This window comes from Peromyscus californicus, unplaced genomic scaffold, assembly GCF_007827085.1.
Source record: "Peromyscus californicus insignis strain IS unplaced genomic scaffold, ASM782708v3 Scaffold_15__1_contigs__length_86483966, whole genome shotgun sequence".
Taxonomy (NCBI): domain Eukaryota; kingdom Metazoa; phylum Chordata; class Mammalia; order Rodentia; family Cricetidae; genus Peromyscus; species Peromyscus californicus.
The window spans coordinates 75,661,541-75,679,800 of record NW_026294447.1 but is presented as its reverse complement, the minus strand read 5'-3'; positions in this window follow the sequence as shown (position 1 = coordinate 75,679,800).

Sequence of the window (18,260 nt, the reverse complement as noted above, 5' to 3'; positions counted from 1 at the left end):
CTGGGGTCTCCTTGCCATGGATGAGGCGGGGGTGAAGCCAATATGGCCGCTTCTCTCCACTCCAGGGAGAGAGACAGATGCAGCCCTGCCAGATTTCCTCCCACACAGACCTCTGTAGGAGATAAAGTCTGAGAGGGAACTGCCGAGGGACAACCACATGATAAATCCCCGTGGGCCTCCTCCTGGGTCATTGTTCTGTCCTGGTTGTTTTGAGTACAGTCAAAAGGAAGAGCACTGTGCTATCAGGCTGAGGAAAGAGGATGCTCCCCTGCTGCCCTTGGCCACCCTCCTTTTAAATGTGAGGAAACCAAAGGGCACCGCACAGCCTTCCCCCATCTGCCGGGGAGGAGCTGTCAGCCAGCCTTCCAGGGAAGCGGAGCCTCTCTGCAGACCAGGACAGCACATTGGTGGTCCAGCTCTTGTCCTTTGACTCAACCCTGGGGACCGGTGGATGAAACAGTTTGGGGCAGGAGCTAGAAATAGGCTTTGGAGGGGCCGGGTTAGCTGTTGTCCATGCCCCGGGCTGAGAATTCCTGTTAGAAATAACAGGCCAGAAAGGGACATAAAGCCCTGAGTAACGCTGGCCCGCTACCTGCCTCTCAAGTTAGCAGCTCAAGTTCCCGGGAACCGTAGTCAACTTTAGGAGCCTGGGCTGGGTCCCAGGTTCAAGTGCAGGCACAGGATGAACAGAACGCCGCTTCAGCCGCCATGGCTGAATTTCTTCAAGGAATTGGAGCAGAAAACCTTAGCTTTCGTGAAGCTGTGTGCTTCAGAGGTTAAAAGTGACAAACTGGGTGTTCCTCTCGAGTCGCCGGCTCATGCAGATGTCTGCCCTGCCCAATGCCCAGACTCTGACTGGACAGGTGCCTGGATGCCATTGGCCGGGTCACCTTTGTCTGGGCTAGAAGGCCATGTCTGAGCCATCAAAGGGGCCTCAATGGGAGAAGACGGATGTCAATGTGCTTCCTCAACCAGAAAGGTGATTTCACTTTGGCCGCAGCAGTCCGACCAAACAAGCAAAAGCCTGTCAACTGAAAGATAGGGCTGCCGGGAGATCACACAACAACAAAATGGGAGCCATTATCAGGCTTGTCCCGGCCCGAAGGGGCAGAGCCTTTGAAGCCACAGACAGGCTGAACAGAACTTTCCACCTGGGAGACGCTGGCGATGGGAGGTCACGCTGCACACAGCCTCCACACAAAAATAAAAACTGATCAAAGCCTGCTGCAGAAGGGAGGGGGCACACAGCTGCAACCAGCTCCCCCCACCCTCCCACGGGGCCGCCCAGGGCTTTCTGAAGGCAACTGGGCTGCCTGTGCAGGGGCCTGTGGGAAAACCCAACACAGATGCAGCGTGCAGCAGTGGAGGCGCAGAGCACGCTGGGAGAGGGAAAATAAACCCCTCAGTGGTCCCGAAAAGAAAAGCAGGGAATCAAAGCACAAAAAAACTGCCTAGACCACCCACCTGATGTGCGCCTACCTTTCGGAAACAAATAACTCTGGCTTCCAAGGCCCGTTTCTAAAGAACAAACGGGCTGAACGCTCGCCTCAAAGCTCTGTGCACTGGGGGATTTGGGGGACGCTGAGGCCCCTCCTAAGCTTAAATTAAAGTGGTGCCTATTCAAGGACTTCCTTCCATCAACTCTGCTCTCCTCCCGGGAAACCTGAAGGGGGAGAACCCTCAGTTAGGGAGGGAAGAAGGGGTCCTATGTGGATACCGGTAACTCGGCTCCTCAGACTAAGATGTTTGCCTATGTATCTGCCTAGGTGCACTATCTGACTAGGTGCTCTGGTCCAGGGGAACGAGCCCATCTGTGAAAAGGCCATATCTTGGCTAGCTGTAAAGATCTTGCCCCTTCAGCTCTGTCAGAGCCTCCACACACCCCGCTTGCAGGACCAGCCCCTCCTCCTGCCTGAAGCCCCCTTTGGACTGGCCCTTCACGGAGCCTGCAGGCTGATCTTTTTCTGAAGTGGCTACAACAAAGCAAAGCCACTTCCAATGGACTTTCTCCTGCTCAGAAGATGCAAGAGCTCTCTGCTTCTCTCTCGTAGGAGTGGGCTTGAAGGGAGGGTGGAGGGGGCCCATCACTTGGAGACCCTGGGATTGTTGGGTGGAGTGGGAAGACGAGGCAGGGCATGACGGGTTGAGTATTTGGGAGAAGCGGAGATGAGACCAGCCCAGACCCAACCAAGTGGTATTCTTATCAAAATGGGTTCGAGGCTAGACATCGGACTTCTGGGAGGAGGAACAGAGGCCAGAAAGAGGTGTCTCCTCTCCCCTATCTGGGGCCAGATCGTAAAAAGAAGAGAAGCCAGAAGCCACCCACTGCTCGCTACTCGCTAAATCTGGATCTTTATGTCACTTGACCTTGTGAGGTGAATAAGGTCACAGGCGACAAGACAGATTCAGAGGGGTGGCAGGGTCTCCAGCAACACATGGGGCAGACTTAGCTCATAAGCAACCTGACGCCGAGGCTCACAACCTTTTCTCCAGTCCTGGTCGCTCCATTTCTTGGGGTTAAAAAGATATTACTAGATGCTCCATAAATAAAATCAAATGCAACTCACGGGAGTGGCCTCTTCCTCAGAGGGGGAATCCTTTCAGGTCTAGCTTCTGGAAGGGAAGTCTCTGAGGCAAGCAAATGAGATTCTGCTCTGAGGTACAAGGAGGCCTTTTTTTGAAATTAATACCCAGTAAAATTTATGTAGACACCCCCCACACACACAAAGGCGAGACGGAGGAGGTAGAATAACACAAAAAGCAGGGTAGGTAGATAGTAAAATGCCACAGCTTTGCCTTCATTCAGGAAATGCAAAGCCTTCGCAGGCTCTAATTACACCTTCATCCCGGCCCTTCTGAAGTTGCTGGTCCACATTAACAACACCCCTTACGTTAGGCCTGGCACATTCCAGTACCAAAAACTTAGGCAATTCTCCGCAAGGCAGGAGAGTCCAGAGCTGGACCTGGAAGCACAGCCGTGTTCTGCAGACCTGGTGGGATGCCGCCTCTAGCCTAGGAAGCCGAGGTCTTTATTAAGATGCGTGCGGCCAGGAGTGTCAGAAGACCTAGACACGAGTGTGGGCAGAAGTGAGTAGTTCGCTTTGCACTTTGACCACACACAGTGTGAGTGCCCACATGTGTATCCTCTGATTTGGGCGCGCTCCTCTGTGTGCATCAGTGGGTCTGCTCAGGTACACCAGTGTGCTGAGGTTGGGTCCCTCAGTTTACATGAGGCGGCACTAAACAAGCACCTCTGCTGGAAGCAGCTGGAGGAAGCTGGCTTGGGAGGTGTCCACCATGAAGGTTAAGAGGCCTCGGACCCTGGGGTAAGGAGGCTGAGGATGCTGGAGGTGGAAGAGAGAACCCAAACCTTATTTTGCTAGATTCTCATTCGATTTCAATTATGTCATTTCCTGCTGGGGCCTGGGGCAGGATGGGGTGGAGGGGAGAGGAAGAAGGAGGGAGGGAGGGAGGAGAGAGAAAGAGAGAGAGAGAATGTGAGTATATATTTTAGAGGTTCTCCATTGCCAGATAATGCTGGGGTCCAGCTGTGTTTTGGTTCCCCAATGGGAGCTCAGTTTTGTTTCTCAGCCCTCTCTAGATTTCTCTATTCTCCATTGGTGAGCTGAAGACCCATGGGAGGCCAAGAGTGGGGTCACCAAGAAATCCATAACTACATGCCATCCCAACACAAACACAGCCTGAACCAAGAGAATGCAAAATTCAGTATTATTTGAAAGGGTTATCAAGTCTCTAGCAGGTTTTGTCACTGAAGTTCAGTACCCAAGAAAACACCTTCTGTGTGGTACAGGTTTTCAAACTAGTATCCAAGGGACTTCAGAGATTCCTTAATGCATGAGGGAAGGATTATCGTGGACCAGAAGCACATGGAACTCCCCTACACACACACACACACACACACACACACACACACACACACACACAGAGAGAGAGAGAGAGACAGAGACAGACAGACAGAGACAGACAGACAGACACGTGTGCGCCCACACACAGATAGACACACACAGATATGCACAGACACACACAGAGAGAAACATACACAGACACACACTAGACACATACACAGAGATACACACACACACAGATACACACACACAGACAGACAGACACGTGTGCGCACACACACACACAGATACACATACACACAGAGATACACGTACACACACACACACACACACACACACACACACACACACACACACACACTTCCTAACCTTGCTTTTGCCAATCCTGTACACTACATTTTTTTGCAGGATTTTCTTTGACCTCTGCTGGGGTAGAGAGTAGGGAGAAATTTACAAGCAAAGGCCGAGGGCAGAGTCCATGTCCTTCCAGCCAGCCTCTTGTCACAGCTCAGGGGTGTATGGGGAAGATAATCCGTCAGCAGCCCGGCCCTGCCCTGTGAGCAAGCTGGGCTGTGTATGGTACAACACAAGCTGTTACCTCTTGTCCAGATCAATACTGCAAGAATGTGGACACATTAGTTCCATTAAGACCTGGGAGTCAAATCTCACACGCACGGAAACCCAACATGCAAGAACGTGGACACATTAGTTCCATTAGGACCTGGGAGTCAAATCTCACACTCACGGAAACCCAGCATGCACAGCATCCACAGCTGCTGGGGAAGGGGCTGGGAGTTCTCTGTGTATCAGTTTCTCTGGTGGGTCCAAATTCCCAGGGTGGCAGTTGTCACTCGGAGCCCATTATAAATTCTTCCAGTTTCTACCCAAACTCATCCTTGTTGTCTACCTGGTGCCTGCCCACACCCAAGCTTTCAGGAGACAGTTTTCTCCAAGAAGTCTGGACCTATAAAAGCGAGAACAGAAAAAGACCAGGAAGTGTCTGATTGCAGAGGTGCTTTAGCTGAGCCTCTGCCCTTCCAGCCTGGTCTCCCACAGGGCAAAATAAAGAAATCCTCCCAACAGCCAGAGGGGTGCACATAGCCTGTGGGGATGGGGTGGGATGCCATGTGACTGTCTGTAATCCTGAGCCCAGCTTCAGAAAGCCATCTTCTCAGACTCCAGGGAAGTGCCACTAGCGAGGTTGGTCTCCTGCCCTCCTCTGTGAGTGCAGGCCTGTCATGGCTGTGCAGGAGCCAGATGGGATGTGGATCTGTGGGGGGTGTGGATATGCGCGTGTGTGCATGTGTTTGTACGTGCATGTACACACATGGGGATATAAACAGCCCTGGCTCCTGTGTGAGTTCCTTTGTACTGGGGGGGGGGGGGGGGTGTTCAGTGGGAGGAGAAATTCCATGTGTCTAAGGAGAAGGGGAGGGTGTGTGCACACTCGCTCGTGCAAGTGCACACACATAATAGCCGTTAGGCATGTGGGAACTGAGGGAAGGAAGTTCTGGGGCAAGGATGTGTGTCCTGGTTAGGGGCGGTGGTCCCTGTTATGGGAAGAGGGGACCAGGGAAGTTGTGTGTTTGTGGGTGTATGTGCATGCATGGCAGTGCTCGGGAAGACACAGAGAAAGCTTTGAGAGCCTGTGAATGTTTTCAGGTAGAGGAGCCTGGCAGCTCCCCATCCCACAGGCTGGTACTCACTGAGTGCGGGTGAAGCTCATTTCCTGTGCTAATTACCAGCCCTGTGTTTACACAGGACACAAAACGCAGGGGATAGCAGAAACTCCAGGTCTCAGCAGCTAGAGCACACGGTGACTCAGCAGGGCAGGAGAGTGTGAAGGGAGGTCCCTGCCTTGCTTCTTTTGAAGGGCACATGAAATCAATTTTCAACGTGAATCTACAATGCCCACCCATCTGTGCCCTTGGGGGGGAAGCTTGCTTTCTGTGGTGTGGGCCTGGAACTGAGGCTCTGGGCCCCTTTTCCAGCCCTTTTTACAATCACATCCTCTCCCTTGCTCTGGAGCCATCCAAGCACTCAGACTGCTCCTCTGTGACAGCTTGAGGATTTTGTGGATGCATTTATGTGCCCTTCAACTCGTCTGGCTTGCTCTGCTTAGAGTTGGAGTTTGTCAGCCCAGCCCCAGGAAGTGTTTATGAGCTTTTTCTCTGTTTCATCCTGTTTTGCTTCGTTTAGTAGGCACGGAAGGGTAGAGCAGAGCTTGGCGAAAGTACCTTGTTCTTTGTGTGAGGGCTCAGGATCCTCAGCCTGGTGGCCCACACTGAGTAAGTAGGGGAGCTTGGCCAAATGTGACAGGGACAGAGGACAGGGATTTCTGACCACCTCAAAGGGCGAGAAACTGCATTCTGTGAACAAACTCATTGGTATATGACCTCTTCAGAGGCTGTCTTGCTGTGTTCATTCAGGTGGTGCCCAGTTCACAGGCACATGAGATGACACCCATTTAGCCACGGTGCACTGCGTTCCATGCAAGGGCCATGACGGCGTTCCCAGCTGTGCACAGTACCCCCACTGTTTTAGCATAGCTCTGGACCTTGTTAAATCAGGTGGCCCAAATGCCTGCTTGGGTCCCTGGTTCTGCCTCTGTTCTTCTCGGTCTAGACTAAAGGAAACAATAGCAAACATCTCCTGGACACTGGGTTCAGTGAAACAGCCTGGAACCAAGTCTAGACAAAGTAACTCTCTGAAGACCCTTGGTGCGGCCAGAAGCACAAGTACTAGAGAAGGCCCTGAGGGTCATTCAGATGCGGAAGCTGGAGGTGTTGTGGTTTATTTTCCAACATGCGAAACGCTAGCTAACACCTAAATCCGCATAAGGCTAAGCAGAGTCCCAAGATGGGGGCGGGAGAGGACTCAGATATTCTGATGGGGTCATTTCCCAAGTTTTGCCCTGACCTGCTGCAGAGCCGTCATGGTGATGAGGGCTTCCTCTGTCTCTGCCCAGATAGAGTCCCTCTGTCACCCTTGGACAATTCACAGTCATTAGTCACACAGAGACCACCAAACAATAGCAAGACTCTAAAGATTGGGCTTCTTTATTAACTGCTGGAACTCTTCTGAGCTGACGCCTAAAGAACAAGGAGGAGTTTGCGAGGAACCCAGGGGTCCAGGTGGAAACGGATAGACGGTGAGGTCTAGAATGATGTCCTTTGGAGGAACTTCCAGCTCCTGTTAGCCCAGTTCCCTGAAGAGTCAACCTGCCATGCAAAGCAGTGTTGCACCCTATTGATCTACGATTCCAGGCCCGGGCATACGCAGGGGACTGAAAACCACTGTGATGACAGCCTGTGGTCCAGGCCAGGGTCTACCCTGCAGAAGTGGGCTCCAGAGCAGATCCTTGCGCATGCCAGACAGACTTTTCTTGGTGTTACATGTCCACCTGTTTGACTAGACCTGGGAGGATGCCAGTTAATAATTCTTACCTCCCTGCTTGTCCTCAAAACGATCCCATGAATCCTTTGGCCCCACAAGCCTTGGAAGGTCCTCACTGCCATCTGAACTGGGGTCTCCTCACTAGAGTTTTTGTCTTCAGGAAAGGGTAAGACTCACCTGCTCTGTCTGCCCCATGCACCATGTACCTTTGTCTCCATGCCCATCCTAGAATCAAAATCTTCTCCCTGTTACCTAGGGGAAGACAGCTGCTCCCTGAGATTCTGGATGCAGGAAGACCAGCATAGGACCTGCAGATCTGAGAAGAGGGTGCCCAACACTCACTCGCTGAGGGGCCTTGAGAGAAATGGTTTTCAGGAGTGAGATCTGGCGTCTCATTCTTATCCCTAATTCCGCCCTCCCCTCCCCCCCAATAGCTGGAGCTATTTTCCTTTGCCTCTGAAATGAAGGCATGCTTGCCCAAGGCTGGCACCAGCACCAGGTCATTTGTGAACTGGTGAGTGTGACAGACACCTCAGGGCTGTGCACCCTAGTCCCCTGCATTATGTCATCTAACAAACAGGAGTGTTGTACGGCTCAGGGACCCAGCTCTTCCTAAGTGCTGTTTGCCACAGGAGCACTAGTCAGAGGTTTAAAGGGTGACTCTCCAAAACTGCTCTTCTATGTGTGGATGGGAGAGGAGGGCTGTGAGGCCAAGGGCTCGGCGTTCTTACCTCAGTGGTACTGTCTTTCACTGCCAGTGGTTAAATGAACACAGAGACATTTTCCTGCAGGATAATGTCTGGAAGGACCTGCATGCTGTGGGAACTGAAGGAATTCTAAATCTGTCCTTTGATGTCCTAAACGCAGAGTGTCTGCCAGGGAAGATTCAGCGTAATTCTGTAACTCCGGGTTGGCAAACTTTCTCTGCAGCAGGGTGGAAAGTAAACATCTTCAGCTTTCTGCCACAACTATTAAAGCAGCCATAGACAGTGCCTAAGGAAATTGGCACTGCTGTGTTCTAACAAAACTTTATTTACAAAGTCAGGTTGGGGGCCTGATCAGACCAGCGGACCGTGGGTTTGCTGCTCACAGCATTAACTTATGGTTGATGCCCAGCAAGAGTTTGGGGAGTTAATTTGTTGAAGGCTGGTGAGTAGAAGCCTCTGCTTATCCAGATCTTGGTTTTAGCTCTGTTTACACAGGCCCAAGTCCTGTGTGCCTGCCACGGGGTCAGCGCAACAAGACCCTTCCTGCCTTTTAGCTCCCTTCCCCCAGCTTTGAGAACTCACAGGCTCATTCAAACCGGCTGCTTAATGGAGAGCAGAGATTCTGTACCTTCCAGGATGCATTCCCCCGCCCCCTCTCCCCTCCTCCCCCGCACCCAGGGCCTTTCCCCTCCATCCCAACTTTGTGGGACACACAATTTGTAATCTCCTTAAAACCAAAGAAGCGAGGTTTCTGATTCATGTAGATTAAAATCAGCTGCAACCTATTAATGGCCCAGAGCCCAAGACAGATTTTAGGAAACAAAAACACTGGACCAAATTAGACTGAACGAGCCTCTGTCTCCAGGGGAGGGAGGTGGAGTGCGAGGCTGGGGGTGGAGGGAGTGGCCATGTGGTTTTAATTAATTTGGATTCTCTTCCTAAAGCTAATTCACCCAACACAAAGCATGTGTAGCGCCATGGCAGCCTCTAGCCTTAGAACCCTGCTCTCCCTGGTGGAAGAGCCTGGTCCTGGTGGGGAGCTGGGGGCCAGTTGTGTGTCCGTAATTAACAGGTTTCAAAGTGGTTATTTTGGAAAAGAGAATTTCAGTGGCACGTTTCATCAGCCATCAGCTGGTGTCCCAAGGCCTTCAGCGAGGCCCTTGCCACTTAAGGCTTCAGAGAGCGTGGGGTTCCCAGGCTCCCTTTGAGAACATGGAGGCTTTTGCCATGGTTTTCAAGCGGCTGGTGGATGCCATGATTTTCTTATGTTGTTCGGTTACTGGTATCATAAAAATGTTTCTCTCTTTCTAGAGTGAGGAAAAAGGAAAGCCCCTGCCTCATATATGCCTGTCATGGGAAAGGGGCCATGAGGCTGTGACAGGCAGTGCTTACATCCCACCTGGGGAAACTGAGGCCACAGGAGTCCTCATCTGAAGTGGTTCTGGAGTCCTGCACCCACTGAGACATCCCAACAGGTACTGTTTCTCTTCTTGGTGACTCCAGGCTGTGAAAAGTCGATACAAGTGGAAGAGAGGTCTGAATTCTGCTGACCTGGAGCTTTGGGATCCTTCTGTGTGGGAGGAAATGCCAAATTCAGAGGCAGCTTTGAATCAAGTGGCCAGGAGAACAATCCAGGCCAGCACAGGTATCTAAAGACCTGGGAGGCAGTGGCCCTCTGGTGCTGGGGCCTTTACTTGGTACACAGAGCCCCAAGCTGAGCTATGGAGAGGAAATAAGTGGACCGAAATCTCTCCACGCTACAGAGGTGATTTCTTCTGGGTTCAGATAAAAGGCTTTTTCTGCAACCCAGTCAAAGACTCACCTGAGGAGTGACCACAGGGACTTCTGTTCAGGTGATAAATGAGCACCAGTCTGGTTTGCCTAACGATTCTGATGATGGTTCTCTTCCAGAACCTTCTGCAGTGGAGAATGTGGAAAATATTCTGGGGGAACTGCTGTTCAATAATGATGCTGTGCCCCAGAGCAGCTGGTCTTACTCCCAGGGAGACACAAGAGCTAGTCCACAGCTAAGCTGTGAAGGTTTGCTCAGAAAGTTGGACAGCATCAGAACCAGGAGAAGAGTTACAGTCCAGGTGGGCCTTCCTAGTATGCATAGGGAAACTGAGGCGCGCACAAAACCACATAGCTGGTGTAGGGAGTCCTGCCCACAGTTCCTGACCCTCGATGCAGGATTCGCTTATCTACATCATTCCTCACCAGGTCAACGTTCTCCTTTGGTTTGGCATTCTCACTGATTCATTCAATATTGACTGCCCCTGCTGTGTGTTAGACACTTCTGGGCATTGGTAACCTTGCTGCTTTGAACTCACTAAAGGGAGAAGGGGATAAGTTTCTGCGATGCCCATTGAAGAGGGAAAGAAACCCCTCCACTCCTCAGGGAAGCTTGGCATCTTGGGAAGCATTTGTCATTTCTGGTTGTGTCTTTCAGAGGAGTATGGGGTACCATGATAGATGGGACTTAACTGATGTTCCTACCGTTTGCATCATCGACCCCCTACTCTGAGCAGCCATCAAGGCAGCACGGCTCAAAGGGTTGTAGAAAGTGGCGGAAACTCTCTGGATGCAAGTTTGAGTGAGGTGGGGTGGGACCCTGGAGGCAAGCACAACACCCTCCTCCATCTGCTTCGCATCACTTTCCTCCCACACTCGATTGTCAGTCCTCGTTCTTGTTTACCTCCATGCGACTAGTTCCCTGATTATAAATCAGAGGACTTGGCACTGCGTTTTGGATTATCTGTGATCTTTAACTTTCCCAGGGCAGAAGAAATTTAAGCAGCAGCAAAGCCCTTTGTTTCTCGTGGCTCAGGATCCAAATCACGGAAGTGCTGATCTGCACAGCATGAGCCACATCTAACCTCTGGAGCCTCCACCCCTGCACTCAAGGCAGTCGGTGGTGCATGGCTCCATTCCCTCATTTCACAAGTATCCAGTGAGTAGCCGGGTGACCGTCGACTTCATTCTAGATCCTGGACACACAGGGTTAAAAAAAAAAAAAATGAAGATCTCTTTCTTCTTTATCTGGTTTATTGCAGGTGACAGATGTAACCAAACAAGCGTAGAGTCATACTTCATAACCATGGGGAACTGATTCCAGGACACCCACAGATATCAGAAACCCACACGTAGTAAAACAGTGCTCACGCTTAAGCTATGTACAAGCTGTCACATACTGTGTGTCATCTCGACATTGTTTGTGAAGCTGAACACAATGCAAATACACTGAATATAATGGCCACTCTACTGTACTCTACAGAATAATGACAAGGAGAAGGGATCTGTACCTGTTTGTAAGGAAGGGGACTTCCTTACTGAATATTTTCCATTCACAATTGGTTGAATCCTCAGATTTGTGACCTGCCGATAGGGAGAATGACTATCTGCTAGTGATAAGTGCCTTGGTAAATTAACACGGGCTAAGAAATGATGGTAGGCAATCACTGTTTCACACACACACTGGGACCTCAGAGACCCCTCTGAAGAGGTATAGCCTGTGAGTGGAAGCCGAGTGAAGAGAGTAAGCCAGGTCCAGAGCAGGAAGAGCAATGTGTGAAAGCCTGGGCCTGGATGAGTTTGGATGGTCTGGTGAACACCAAAGAGCTGGCACAGAGTGAAGGGTAGGGCAGCAGTGGTGCACAGGTCAGAGAGGGCAGGACCTGGCCGTGGAAATGGCGACTTCAGATTTGTTCTCAGCATCACCGATATCCTCAGAGGCCTTGGAGCAGGGCTGAGGAAGCAGAGATGAACACTGGAAGGTCATGGAAAGACTGGTAAGGCAGTGACCTCTGGCTTGGGTTCAACGTTTGCACATAACACGTGGTAGTTGTACCTCACGGGCAGTGTCTCAAGTGGAAGCCTTAGAGGGAGGCCACGTATTTTGATGGGGTGAGGCTGAGCCTCGGCGCTCACTACCTTGCTACCAATTAGTTGATTAGTAGTAAGCCCAGAAAAAGGAAATGCTGTTGTTTAAACAGTGGGAGTGGGAACTGGTGAGTCACAGAACCCTCAGCCAGCAGGGCCATGACAGGCCCTGGTGCAGGGTCTCACCCTCCATCTGAGTTGTTTGGCCCCCTCAGGGCCTCCAGCACAAATACAGACCCACCTTTTAGGATCTGGCTTTATTTTTGGCCGATTGCATATTGTCTAGTCAGTTTCCTTCCTATGCCTTTTCCCTTTGCACGATGCCAGGCACTTTACCCGAGAGGAGACAGGGAAAAGGAAGGTGTGCATTTGGAGCTCAGCCAGGCCTGAGATTGGCTCCCCTTGTCAGTTCACTAGCTTCCGGGTCAACTGAGCCACAGAGAACGCCACTGACCAGTACCATAACCACTAACCATGTGTAACTGTATTTAAATCAAGATGAAAATCAAGTTTAAAAATTGGCTCCGTGGGCTCACTCACCGCATGCCAAACACCCAATGGCTACTCAGGGCCAGAGGCTCCTAGATTGGACAATGAAAACACAGAACTTATCCTTCAAGATAAGAACTTCTGTTGGCCAGTTTCGCTTCTTTGCATGCATGTAATTCCACAGGCATTGAATAGGCTGATACAAAGTACAGAGTATGTGCCTAGCTCATGGAAGGTGCCGGAAAATGGTAGCCTCTGAGACTTTTGTGACCCTCCATATGCGACCCTGTTACTGGCATGCTGCGTGGCAAGTCACTCACTGTCCTGTGCCTCTGTGTTCTGACATGTGAAATGGGGATAAGAGGCACTCAGGGTGCATTCCCCACAGTATAACATGATCCTTATTTTCCTTAGTAATCCCAGACCCCTGAGAACCTGCCCTGTCAACTCTCTACTGACTGATCTAAGCCAGAATTCGGGAGCTCTGGTCCTGCTTTATTTAGTGGAAAGGTTAACATGTTATGCTTCAATAAAGGAGCCTGGAGGTTTCAGTCATTGCTAAGGGCTTGACTATGGTTAGTGGTATAAAGTCCTATGAAACAGTTCTAATCATGAAAATATGTCTTTTGATGCCAAGCATAACAGCACAGGACTATGATTCAAGCTACTCAGGAAGCTGAGGCAGGAGGATTGAAAGTTCAAGGCCTATTGGAGCAACTTAGTAAGACCTTGTCTCAAATAAAAAAAAAAAATTAAAACACACACACACACACACACAAAGGGCTGAGAATGCAGCTCGGCAGCAGAGCAGTTGCTTAGTATGCGCAAGGCCCTGGGTTCGATTCCCAGCACTGCAAAGACAATAGACTCATTTTGGCTCAAGCCAGGTGTTCAACCTCTCACAATACTCTGAAAGAAGCCAGGGCTGCGGATATGGGTCAGCTGGTAAAACGCTTGCTGCACGTGCATGTGGACCTGAGTTCGATCCCCGGAACCCAGGTAAAAAACGCCAGGCATGGTGGTATGTGCCACAGGGAGATGAAGACAAAACAGATCCTTTTTTTTTTTTTTTTTTTTTTTTTTGCTGGCTGGTCAGCTGATCCTACTTTGTGAGTTCCAGACCTATGAGAGACCCTATATCAAAAAACCAAGGTGGATAGCATCTGAGAAACAATGCCTGAGCTTATGTGCACACACACACACACACACACACACACAAACCAAAACCAACCCAAACCCTGAAGTCCCGCCTCTTGTGTCCCTTTGGGGAGCGCCATTCTAGAAAGAGGCTCTCAAGCAGCCGTCTTCTATCTGCAGATCAGCTTTCCTTTCCTCAGGTTGGGTTTTTGTTGTGAGAGCCCCTCTGACTACAGGCATCAGGAGGGTAGAAGTTGGGGTTTGCCTGGGGCTGGGAGGAAGTCATTTGCTGGGCAGGATAATGTGTGGCTTAAGAGCTGGAGCTGAACTTCTCCCCACCTGCTTCATGCATTTCAGGGGAGATTTGTTTTCAACTCCCAATTACCTTCCAGAATTGTTCGGCCGAGATCCTATCTCCACTGCCTGTTTTCTTTCATTTCCGATAAGAAAGACAGGGGAAGAATGAGAGGCCCAAGACTAACATTCTCACACTCCCTGAAATAAAATTTCACACAGTCAGTGACTGGCTTTGGTTTTCCAAGGAGCAGGCAGTAGAGAATCTGACCAGCTGTCCCAGTCTCTGCCCTGGGGAGGACTGACTGGAACCCGGGAAGCAAATGCCACTGGGGTCTCTGCCGGGGTCTTGGGGAAAGCTCAGGGAACAACCTAATTCACCCAGTATAATGAAAAGTCTTTTTTTTTTCCCTTGGAGCTGAGAACCGAACCCAGGGCCTTGCGCTTGCTAGGCAAGCACTCTACCACTGAGCTAAATCCCCAACCCCCCAATGAAAAGTCTTAAATCTCTCCTTTCAAACTACAGCCTTTTCAATATAATGCCAGACTTTGAGCTGTTCAGATTAAAACCTTGGGGTCATCCTTGATCTCAGTCCTCTCCAGTCTCCCCCACTTTCAAGCTTCTGTTAAGTCCTGTTGGTTCCATTGTCAAAATTACCCAGAATCCAGCCAGTCCTCATAGCCCCACTGGCACAGCCCGGCCTCAGCCCCCCTGGTTGGTCTTCTCCACCATAGTTGGCACATCCGGTCTCTTCTTAGTTGACTGCTACAGAAGCTCCTAACCATCTCCCTCCCTCATCTCCCACAGGCTGCTATCCCTACTTCCAGTTGCTCTAAAATGTGTTCTCAGCATAGTAGTGAGATTATTTCCTGTGTCCCTCAAACCCTTCCAAACAGGCTCAAGATGCTCCCATTGCATTCAGAGTACAAGCTAGTTCCTACCTCGGCCACCAGGACACTAAATCACTCGCCACTGTCAATGCTCAGACCCCTCCCCGGCCTGGGTGATTCCACTCTGGTCACATTGGCCTCCTTGCTTCCTTCAGAAGGCCCCAGATGTGTGTCCACCCTAGGCCACTGGCTGCAACTGCTCTCTCTGGCTAGCTTCCTCACCTTTACGTGCCTTCACTCAAATGTCCCTTCTTTAGTGAGGCTGACAGGGCCCTGATCATCTGGGTTAACCTCAATAACTTTCCACAAGGCCTTGCATTTCCCTGTCTTCGTTTTTCAATTTTTCTCTCTTGTAACTTCCTAGAAGAGCGCAGAGCTTGCTTGTTTGTGATGTCTTTTGCTTCTGTGTCAGCCAGCTTCTAGAACTGTCAACTCTGGGAGGGCAGTGACCTCACTTGGGCTGTTAGTTCTCTGCTTGCTCGCTCGCTCTCCGGTGCCTACAAGCACTTCCCTCACAGCTGCTCTTCTTTGCCCATTAGTGACCCAATTCTTGGAGACCATGACTGTCCAGGGAGCCTGCCCCGCCGAGAAGGACTAAAGATGGTGCAATCCCAGCTATTGCCATGCAGAAACCAAACAAAAACAAAACACAGCAATAAAACAAGTAGGGTAAAGGGAAGAGTTAAAACTCACAAGGGGAGGTCCAGGTAGCTCACTCTGATCGTATGCATGGTGGATGCATGGTGGCTGATATTCTGCATTGCGGCTACAGAAACCTGAGTTTGGAGCAGAGTCATGGCGTTGTGGGAACAATGGTATAGTAGAGAAGTTTCCCTTCTTCGGGCCTGGCAGTTGTCTCAGCAGTTAAGAGCACATACTGCTATGACAGAGGATCGGGCATCGGGTTACAGCAACCATGTCTGGCAGCTCACAAACCTATAACTCCAATTTCAGGAGCTCTGACGCCCTCTTCTGGCCTCAGCAGGTACCTGACTCATACGGTACACATAAAATCCACACAGGCACACACACACACATAAATTAAAAAAAAAAATTGAAGACTCACAAAGGAGTCTTCGATAACCTGCTATTAAGCCAGACATTAAAGAAATTTTCAAAAAATGGGCAATGCTGTTGTTCTTTCTCATCCAGTTGTGCTTTGTTTTAGTAAGTGTAAGCAGTTATTTTACAATAAATGGTTATTTTTCATTCAAAAGAAGCAGGGCCTCAGCTAGGGCTTGGGGAGGGCTAAGTGACTGAGAAGCTGCCGAAATGATGGCCTAACTGTCAACCATAGGAGACAATGAGTAAAAGTAAATAGCAAAGACTTTAGGGATGCAGACCAATTTCTTCAGACTAGCCATCTCAAACCACTGCATTGTGCCCTGAAGTTTTATTGAAGACCCCCAAAAGAGTCTCCGTTTGTGCGGATTCTCTCTACTGGTAAATCCTGGAGTGACAGTCTCTGGATTCTCATCAACTAGAACTCACGCTTGTGTTTGCTCACCCAGAGCCAGTTCATGTCACAAACAAATGGTGACAGGAGTGATGGTGTGCAGTTCAGAAGTAGGGTCATAAAAGGGCCTGCAGGTTCTAACCAGTCTCCTATGCTCACTCTGAAGAAGGCCAGTCACGGTGGTTTGAGTAGACTGGAAAATCTCACGGAGAAAAGCCAAGCCCTGCCATCAACAGCCAGCAACTGGCCAGGCTGTGAGTCAGCTGACTCAGGGAAGATCCTCTAATCCAGTGGTTCCCAACCTTCTCAATGCTGACACCATTTGATACAGTCCCTCATGTTGTGGTGACCTCCAACCCCAAAATTATTTGTGTTACTACTTCGTAACTGTAATGTTGCTACTGTTATGAATCGTAGTGTAAAAATCCGATATGAGACATCATCAAGGGGTCGCGACCCACAGATTGAGAACCGATGCGCTAACCTCTGTACAGCTTTCTGATAGCTACAACCTCCTGAGACCCTGACCCACACAAGGCATACCTGGGTCTCAGCAGCTATGGGAAACAACCAAGGAGTATTGTTGCTTTACTAATGGGCTGGGGGGTACTTTGTTATGCAACAGTAAATAATTAAATGATTTTTATTATATTATAAATGAAGACAGAAAATAATGTGAGTGCATTTATACTTATTCATTTAAATGAATAAATTTAATATTTAGTCATTTGTTAAAAAATCAATTCATTTAAAAATTAAAATAACCATTCATTGCAAAAAAAAAACTGCTTACTAAAACAAAATAAAACTTGGGGAGAAGAGTGGCAGCATTGTACATTGTACATTTTTTGCAAATCTAATGTCTGGCTTAATAGGAAACAGCTGGGTTCTCGTATCTACTTCTGCAGCCAATCAGTTGGACCGATGTTGTTTGGTTGCAGTATGGGAAGGAAACACAGCCTCCCTCCACAGACACATTGTTGGAAAAGAGAGGAATCCTTTAATGGCCTTTTCAGACAACTAGGTCTTCATTGCATTCTGAAGGTTATTTGCAATGTGGACTCTGAAACCGAGGCAGTGAACTCTGTGTACTTGAGTACGTTCAAACCACTGGGTCCAGCTTGTACTTTGAACAGGTCTTTGGGGTATGCTTGGGTCATTTGGAAAATATTGCTTCATTAAACTATGCAGATCTTCCCAGTTTGATATATTCCGTGATGAAAACTAAAACTTTGTGTTTGTTAATGACACTGTTGATTTAATCAGAAAGGTCTGTAAGTGTGGGGGTGTGGGAAAGTGCCAAGCTCTCCGGGGCACATAGAAGTTTCCAGAAATCCTAAGTTTAGCTCCAAGCTTCTATGTTGACCTCATAAACTGTCAATTATTTTTGTATGGTAATCTCAGGTAGTTGTTTTGCTGTGCGTTTTTTTTTTCCTTTCTTTCCATTTTTCATTCTTCAGAAAATGTCTCCCAAATAGACTTCTGACTGCCCATGGTTATCTGGCCTTTTGCCTTCTGTGAAAGTGACTCATTTCATTTACAGCACCCCCATGTACTTCTCTAAGACAGTCAGTTCACAGCAGGATTTGATAGCTGGGCCCCACACCTGTCTCAACTCATCATACAGAATAGGAAACAAGTGAACCGTGGGCAAGCTTTCATAAACTGCTTCATCTAGAACATTCTGGAATGAACCTGGCGTCCATGCACCTACCCCCAAAGTCTGTAGCTATGAAGACTACTATGATGGTGAGAATAGTCTGGCACCAGCAATTTTAACCAAATGTCAACATGCTAAGAAAGGAAACAGCATCTTGCTTTATTATGAAAATATTTGTAGCCTTGCAGACACCCCGGCAGTGTCTCATGGGTTGCAGAGGTCCTTCAGACTCACCATGAGAGCCAGTGCTTTCAGGAATATGTGGCATTGCATTAGGTGTCCCATTTCAGGTGACTGCGCTATGTGCTAAGTCATGCATGTACCAAGCCTTTGTGCACAACTGTAGTAGCCACCTTTCCTATAAGCTAGAAAATTTATCACTGAAGAGCAGCGTTTTCCAATAGTTAGATTGGATATGAAATAGGCCCTTTATTTAAGGTCACTTAGGGTCATCTTCATGCTTTTGTTTGTCCCACTTGTAAGTC